At 42.9% G+C, this 8,202-nt stretch overlaps 1 long non-coding RNA gene across 3 annotated transcripts; it reads right to left on the bottom strand.

The window, feature by feature from the left end:
• Positions 1-322: 322 nt before the first annotated feature.
• Positions 323-7,719, bottom strand: LOC132207730 (uncharacterized). Of its 3 annotated transcripts, XR_009443756.1 has the most exons (4): positions 7,619-7,719; positions 7,440-7,483; positions 6,528-6,669; positions 323-2,619 (listed from the first exon to the last, which is right to left on the bottom strand). It is a non-coding gene; the product is annotated as an uncharacterized LOC132207730 (long non-coding RNA). The 3 variants fall into 3 exon arrangements; XR_009443758.1 differs by lacking the exon at positions 7,440-7,483 and having other exon boundaries at positions 7,619-7,672; XR_009443757.1 differs by lacking the exons at positions 7,440-7,483; positions 7,619-7,719 and adding an exon at positions 7,095-7,389.
• Between the last annotated feature and the right edge of the window lie 483 nt (positions 7,720-8,202).

Below are 8,202 nucleotides of genomic sequence, written 5' to 3'. Positions count from 1 at the left end.
ATGAGGAATATCGAAAACATCCACCGCTCTGCCATCAATCTTGTTTCTAACTTCTTCAAAAAAACTCAATCAAGTTAGTAAGGCATAATTTCCTATGGACAAAGCCATGTCAACTATTCCCCATTCAGTCCACGCTTTCCAAATATATGTAAATCCTATCCCTCAGAATTCCCTCCAACAACTTACCCACAGCTGACGTCAGGCTCACTAAAAGTTTATTGTTCCCTGGTTTTATGTTACCACCTTTCTTAAACAATGGCACCAGATTAGCCAACCTCCAGTGTAACAGCTCACCTATGACTGTCAATGGTGCAAATATCTGAGCAAGGGGCCCAATCGCAAGCTTAGCTTCCCGCAAAGTTCGAGAATACACCTGAAGAGGTCCTGGGGATTTATCCACCTTTATGCTCTGTATGGCATCCAGCACCACCTCCTCTACAACATGGAGCTTTTCAAGATACACATTCATTTCTCGAAGTTCTTTAGCTTTTGTATCCTTTATCACAGTAAATACTGATGTAAAATACTTTTTTGTATCTCACCCATCTCGTGCATTCCCACACATAGGCGGTCTTACTGTGCTTTTAAGAAGCATAGTAGTGTCAAAATTGGCCTCATTTAAAACTTTGACTCTTCGACCAAAGTCTATCCTTTTCCATAATTATTTTAAAACTAATAGAGATATAATCATAGGCCCCAAAATATTGTCCCCCCTGCTGACCCCTCAGTCACCTGCCCTACCTTATTTCCCAAGAGAAGATCAAGTTTTGAGCAGGGACTAATGACACCAGTACAAACAGCCCAAAGATCAAAGTTCATTCCTTGATTTAAGGGCAAAATCCTTCAAATGTGGTTGTGGTGAACTTGCTGGTGTGTTAACAGTTGGGATGATTGAGTGAATCCCTTTCCACACATAGAACAAGTGAATGGTCTGTCCCCAGAGTGAACTCGCTGGTGTCTCAGCAGGTTGGTTGAGTGAGCAAATCCCTTCCCATACTCGGAACATGTGAACAGTCTCTCCCCACTGTGAACTCGTTGGTGTTTCAGCAGGTTGCTTGACTGAGTGAATCCCAGCCCACAATCAGAGCAAATGAACAGTTTCTCCCCAGTGTGACTGCGTTGGTGCATTTCCAGCTGGGATGGGTAAATAAATCCCTTCCCACAATCCCCACATTTCCACAGTCTCTCCCCAGTGTGACCGTGCTGGTGTTTGGGCATTTCAGATGAATCTTCACAGAATCTTCGACACACAGACAATACGCATTTCTCCCTGGTGTGAACAGTGCTTCTTCCTTTAATGTTCAAAATCCTGAGATAATTAGGTTACGACAAACAGATTGAGTGTCAGATCTGGATGTGGTTTTGTTTGATTTCTCTGAATGCAATCACAATTTCAAACTGAAGAAAAAAAAAGTAGAGAGAGAGAGAGAAACCAGAAGAACACACACAAAGATTGTCAAACTCAGAAATTAATCTGATCAATTGTGGATGCAACACTGAGGGGCACTGCTGGATTATCAGTAAAACTGAACTGGTTCATTAAATGTCCTTCAGGGAAGGGAAACAGTCAGCGTTTGCCCAAAACTACAAAAAGAGATAGAGTTTGGACAGACATGAAGGGCAGGCATTTTATTCATCTGAAAATGAATCCAATTCCTGTTTTCTCTCCATACCCTCTGATCCTTCTGAAGGACTAAGATGCAGAAAAATACCTGAAATCTGAAATAAAAACAGAAAATGATAGAGATACTCAGCAGATCTGGCAGCATCTGAAATGGTGATAGATGCAGGAACCATTGCAATCTTGAAGAAGTGTTGAGATGATCATCCACTGCACCAAAATACAGGTTACACACCGAGTGCCAGAAAACGGGCCTAGCTTCAATAGGTGCTTGGTGGCCAGCACCGATACAATGGGGACATTGTTGAACACAATGTTACCCGAGTGTCTGACCCCATTTAGTTCCGTGTTTCTCTCCTATTCTCTTTTCGGAAACAGGCAGCAGCAAGTAGTGAAGAATGCAAATGATATTTCGGCCTTCATTGTGAGAGGATTCGAGTACAGGAAGAGGGATATCTTTCTATAAGGGCCTTGGTGAGACCACACCTGGAGTCGTGTGCACCTTTGTTCTCCTTTCCAGAGGAAGGATGGCCTGGCTACTGAATGATCGGAAAGAAGGTTCACCAGGCCAATTCCTGGGATCACAGGACTGATGTATGAAAAGAGATTTGATCTTGATTAATCCTTCTTTCTTTTAATCTTTCAGCCACCGACAACATCATGAACTAATTTCAAATCCCATTTGCTGATTTGAGTCTTTTACTGCTAAAGCTATACTTGGGTTCCCATTCCCCTGTCATACGAGTTTAAATCCTCACCAGTGGAACTAGCAAAAGCATCAACAAGAATATCTGTCCCAGCTCTGCCCAGGACAATTGTTCAAGCTTGTGCATGTCCCACCTTCCCCAGAAACAAACAAACAGTCTCAATGCCTCAGGAATCCAAACCTTTTAAGTTATAGCTCCAGCCATGCACTCATCTCATCTGTCCTCTTATGCTTTTACTAGCACGTGCATTGTAGCAGCTCACACTGTTACGGGATTAGATCACAAAAGGTCCTGTGGGGGGTATAAAAGAGTCCTGTTGAGAAGGAACATTAGGGAATTTACTTGGGTTTCTGTAAACAGACAGTTCAAAACACATAAGCATTTTAACAAGAGGCAGTTTTTAAAGGCCTGGTTCAGCCACAATCACAAGTTTGTTACTTAATAAAAAGTAGAAGCAAAAGTCTGATCCTACAGCATTCTGAACTGTTTAGGTAATTGTAACCAGAAATGCAAACAACCAATTAACGTGAAAGGGTTAGCTGAATTCCTAGAGCAAATGTTTGTCAGCAATAAAAGCAGCTCACTGTATCATTATGGAAGGAAAAGCAATAAATGGTGTAAACACAACCTCGAAAAGACCAACAACATAGGAAGGGGCAAAGGAAGATTATAAAGAGAGAAGTCAGGGCTGCAGAGAGATAAAACAATTGAAATGTAGATACGGATAATTTGAATAAATTCTTACATCCAAAGATCAAGGGAAGAGTGACAAAGATAGATTACAAAATCCGAAATGAAGATATGGTTAGTGCCTTAGTTATTTGTGAAATCTGAACAAATTTTGTTTCATGGCTTGGTAAAGCTCTAAAGTGACTGAATTTCACACTCAGTGGAACTGGAATAGATGCTTTTTATTAAAACAAGAAAGTAATAATGGAAAGCGCTTAGAGTAGAAAATGAAACTTCAGTTTAAAAATCATTTACAGAATGCAAATCGTTGGGATTGTAAACTGCAGCAGCAAGTCAGAAACACTGTTTGATCTTTTAAGCTGAAGTAAGAGAGGGATTTTTCCACAATTTGTCAACTGTATTACAAATTGTAGTCACTTTATATCAGAGTTGAGTTTAAAAGACTTAATCACAATTCCTAACAATCCACACTACAGTTAGTAGAGAATTTGGAAAAGTTCTTAGTGATAAGATACCATTTTGGTTTTTGGCAAAAAAATGTGGTGCAGCTGGCAAATGTCTGAGGAGGAATATAACTGTCAAAAGCATTGTAAGGTCCCAAAGACAGACGAAGTAGTTTTCGAGCTAACCTCAGGAGATTATAGAAGGGTTTAGGACTGAACATAGTGTTGTCCACGATTGTTTGAACATACGACATAGAACATTACAGCACAGTACAGGCCCTTCGGCCCTTGATGTTGTGCCGACCTGTCATACCGATCTCAAGCCCGTCTAACCTACACTATTCCATGTACGTCCATATGCTTGTCCAATGACACCCTAAATGTACCTAAAGTTGGCAAATCTACTACCGTTGCAGGCAAAGCGTTCCATTCCCTTACTACTCTCTGAGTAAAGAAACTACCTCTGGCATCTGTCCTATATCTTTCACCCCTCAATTTAAAGCTATGCCCCCTCGTACTCGCCGTCACCATCCTAGGAAAATGGTTTGCTTACTGGATTGGGTATATTGATTTGGGGTGTGTGGCTAACAATGACAACAATATTGCATGTAAATAACACCTAGCGAATGGAATAAAAATATCACAATCAGCCAGGGAAAGTTTGAGTGTCACTGTCCACTCTTCCAATCTGAGCTGTATTTAAGAGGGGAATTAGGCCTCATGTGAAAGCCAGGTTTGGAGTGGACTCTGGCCTCTCCCACACATGCGGTAACAGAGCTCTGAATAAAGGTCACTTGTACAACTGAACACAACACAAACTTCTCCCGACAACAATGTGGCACTGGGTGTAAGCTTGACAATACTACATTTGAGATCTCGTATTTTAGTGTATCTCTTAACTTCCTATCTTCAGCTTTCAGGTCCTCCTCCCTTGGTTTTCCTATGTCACTGGTACAATCGGATGTTCACCCTCCCACTCCAGAATGTCCTGAAGCTGCTCCGTGTCATCGCTAATCCTGGCACCAGGGAGGCAACATACCATCCTGGATTCATGTCTCTCTCTATCCCTTACTATTGAATCCCCTGTCTCTACAGTCATATTTATCGTTTCCCTCCCCTTCTATGCAGCGGAGTTACTCCGAGTGCCATGAACCCGACTGATGCTGCTTCCCGAGTGGCCACCCCAACATCCCCCACCTCTCTCCCCCACCCCCGACCCCCCAACTGAACAGTACCCAAAACAGTATATCTATTTGAGGGAGATGACTCCAGCACTTCCTTTCTGAGCCTTTTACTTGTCTGATAGTCACCCATTCCCTTGCTGTCTGTGTAATCTTCACCTGCTGCGTGACCAGTCTGTTGAGAATGCGACCACAACCTTCTCAGTTACCATGGATGCTCCATACTGACTGCACCCACAGCTCAAGCTCTGAAAAGCAGTTAACCAGTAGCTGCAGATGGACACACTTCCTGCACAAATAGCCAATAGGGACACTGGTAATGTCCCAGAGTTTAATGCGGAAAACTGTGAGGTGATTCACATTGGAAGGAGTAACAGGAATACAGAGTACTGGGCTAATGGTAAGATTCTTGATAGTGTGGATGAGCAAAGAGATCTCGGTGTCCATGTACATAGATCCCTGAAAGTTTCCACAAGTTGATAGGGTTGTTAAGAAGGTGTACAATGTGTTCGTTTTTACTGATAGAGGGATTGCGTTTCAGAACCATGAGGTCATATTGCAGCGGTACGAAACTCTGGTGCGGCCGCACTCGGAGTTCTGGTCACCGCATTGCACGAAGGATGTGCAAGCATTGGAAAGGGTGCACAGGAGATTTACCAGAATGTTGCCTGGTATCGAGGGAAGGTCTTATGAGGAAAGGTTGAGGGACTTTAGGCTGTTTTCGTCAGAGAGAAGAAGGTTCAGAGGTGACCTAATAGAGACATACAAGATGATATGAGGATTAGATAGGGTGGACACTGAGGTCCTTTTTCCTCAGATGGAGCTGGCTAGCACGAGGGGATATAGCTTTAGATTGACGGGTCATAGATATCGGACAGATGTCAGAGGTAGGTTCTTTACTCAGGGTAATAAGGGCGTGCAATGCCCTGCCTGCAACAGTAGTAGACTCGCCAAGTTTAAGGGCATTTAAGTGGTCTTTGGATAAACATATGGATGATAATGGAATAGTGTGGGTTAAATGGGCTTCAGTGTGGTTTCACAGGTCGACACAACATCAAGAGCCTATGTTCTATTGTGCAAGAGGAGCACATCACAGGTGTGATGTCTTCTGTTTTGACTTCTCTCCAGATTAAGCCAGTTTCTGCCTTAAAAAGAATTTAATTAAGCTAGGTCCTCCCCCTTCATTTCAAACATTACTATTATAAACCTAAAGCCCCTAACTTTATTTAAGCTAATATATACTTTAAAAACTGTAAGAAAATTCTTTACAGTATCAAATATCAATTGGCTGTTTCCATTAGGACTGAGAGACTTTCTGAACTGCCCAAACTGAGACTGAGCATCACACTCAATCTTTCAGTTTCACTTTCTGTTTCACCCAACTCCAAAGCACTCTCATTTAGCCAAGCAGCACTCACAGTGCAGCCTTTTCATTTTCATTGTATGCTCACACCCACTCTGATCTCAGCCTCCCATACTGTTTCAATGCAGCTCAATGGAAGCTCAGGGAACAGCATCTTCACGTTAAATGCAGTAATTTATAAACCTCAGGAATCAACACAGACTTCAGCAGTTTCAGGATCAATGGAGTTGTCAGGAAATGGAAGATTCCACCTGGAGGGGTGCTGGAATTTGTGCCCATCAGGAATTTTAAAAGGAAGTTTGCAGGTATTCAAGAATGAAAAATGTATAGACTAAAATCATGAAGTGGGCGATTGGGACTAAATATGACAGTTCTTTCAAAGAGACGAGGTGTTGTTTGGACAAATCTACCCCTCTCAGGCCAATATCTCCTTTCTCAGCTGCAGGGTATAGAACTGAACACTTATCCCAGAGGTGATCAAACCAAAAATTTGAATATCCTGCTTTCAAGTTACAAACTTACCAGGAGTATTCTCCCATGCATAGAATGGTTAAACCTCTTTCCTTTCACTGTTAAGTGTCAATGATACTCAGATCCTGATCACTCCGCTTAATGGAGAACTTGCATTGGGATCCTGGTTTGCAAATTATTCTCAATAAATATCCTGTAAAGCAAATCCACAAGAGACAAATAACGGTCAGGCCTGGACAGAAATCCAGAAAACACAAGATTGTCTGGAAAAGGCAAACATTTCTCTTGGTTTCTGTTAGTTATGTATAAATCCTCCTCTTAAAAGCACCCTGCTCCCCCACACAGAAAGATGCAGAGGTAAAATACACCCATTATTACAGACTGAGGAAGTCAGACATTAATAAATTTGACGAGGGAGCACAAGGGGACTCAGAGCACTTTCAGTGATTTGATCCCAATCATATGAATACTGGGCAAACGGATATGCTTTAATAGATCATAATATTTAAAGCAGGACTTCCTACAGTGAGAGTGCAACAGGTAACATGAAGTTCTAAGCAAGGATTAGCGGATCCGAAACGTTATTTTTTTTCCTTTCACAGATGCTACCAAACCTACTGAGCTTTTCCAGCAACTTTGTTTTTGAACATGCAGTTCTGAACACGTTTTCGGCATTTCTCCTCCATTAAATATCTAACGGATAACTTGCAGCAATTTATACTGCCTGAAGCCAGTACTCCGCCAGCGTCAAAGGTCCTTCCCAGGAAATACACGCCGTGTCTCACAGTCTGGGAAAGAAGTCCAGAAAAACAAAAACAAAAACAAACATTTCTCTTGTCTTAATCTCCCCTCCCAAGCAAGAAAGGCTGCGCTTGCGTTCCACTGCAGGTTGCCACCTATAAATATGGCGATCCGGCATGAGTCCCAAAGATCACTGCCCCTAATAAAGATGGTGGCAATTACCTCTGCCTATCGCAGCCTCAGGTCCGTAGCAGTTTTTCCGTTTGCTGCAAAACACGGGACCGGCATGTTAAAATTTGTTTTCTGACATGCATCAACGGCTAATAAAGCCTCTCAGTCAATACCGAAAGTATTTCCCTCCCGTTTTTTTGCAGCTTTCCTTTTTATCCCGTGTACTGTACCTTCCGAAAGCAGCTAACCCTCATTCGCAGAGATATTGCGCCCGCGGACAGAGGCGATCACATGATTTTCACACAGACAAACATCTCACTCGCTCTGATTGGCTGGAGGGTAGGCCGCTTCCATTGGCCCCGCCCCGTGCTCCGATTGAACCAAAGCTGACATCGCTCACAGGGAGATAGCAATAGCTGCAGGTGTTGGAGTCACAGATGACACAGTGTGGAGCTGGAGGAACACAGCGAGCCAGGCACCATCAGAGGAGCAGGAAAGTTGATGGTTCAGGACCCTTCTTCAGAAATGGGGGAGGGGACGGGAACTGAGACATAAACAGAGTGGGGGCTGGGGAAGGTAGGTGGGAAGGTGATAGGTGAGTGCAGGTAGTCAGTGGTGAAGATTTTTCCTGCTGTTCATTAGCTCTGTGAGTGATGGTGAGGGTTCATCCCGAGATGGGGAAAAAAAGGGCCATTCCTGATTCTCCTAATGTACGGCAAAACAGCTTGTATTTTATGGAAACTTTTACTCTGTCATTTTCCTCGATGTTTTGGCTGTTTCAGAGACTTGGATAGAGCAGGGTCAGGAATGGATG

Source organism: Stegostoma tigrinum, unplaced genomic scaffold (assembly GCF_030684315.1).
Source record: "Stegostoma tigrinum isolate sSteTig4 unplaced genomic scaffold, sSteTig4.hap1 scaffold_140, whole genome shotgun sequence".
NCBI lineage: Eukaryota > Metazoa > Chordata > Chondrichthyes > Orectolobiformes > Stegostomatidae > Stegostoma > Stegostoma tigrinum.
Note: the sequence above shows the minus strand (reverse complement) of the source record. Positions and strands in the feature narration are given on the sequence as shown.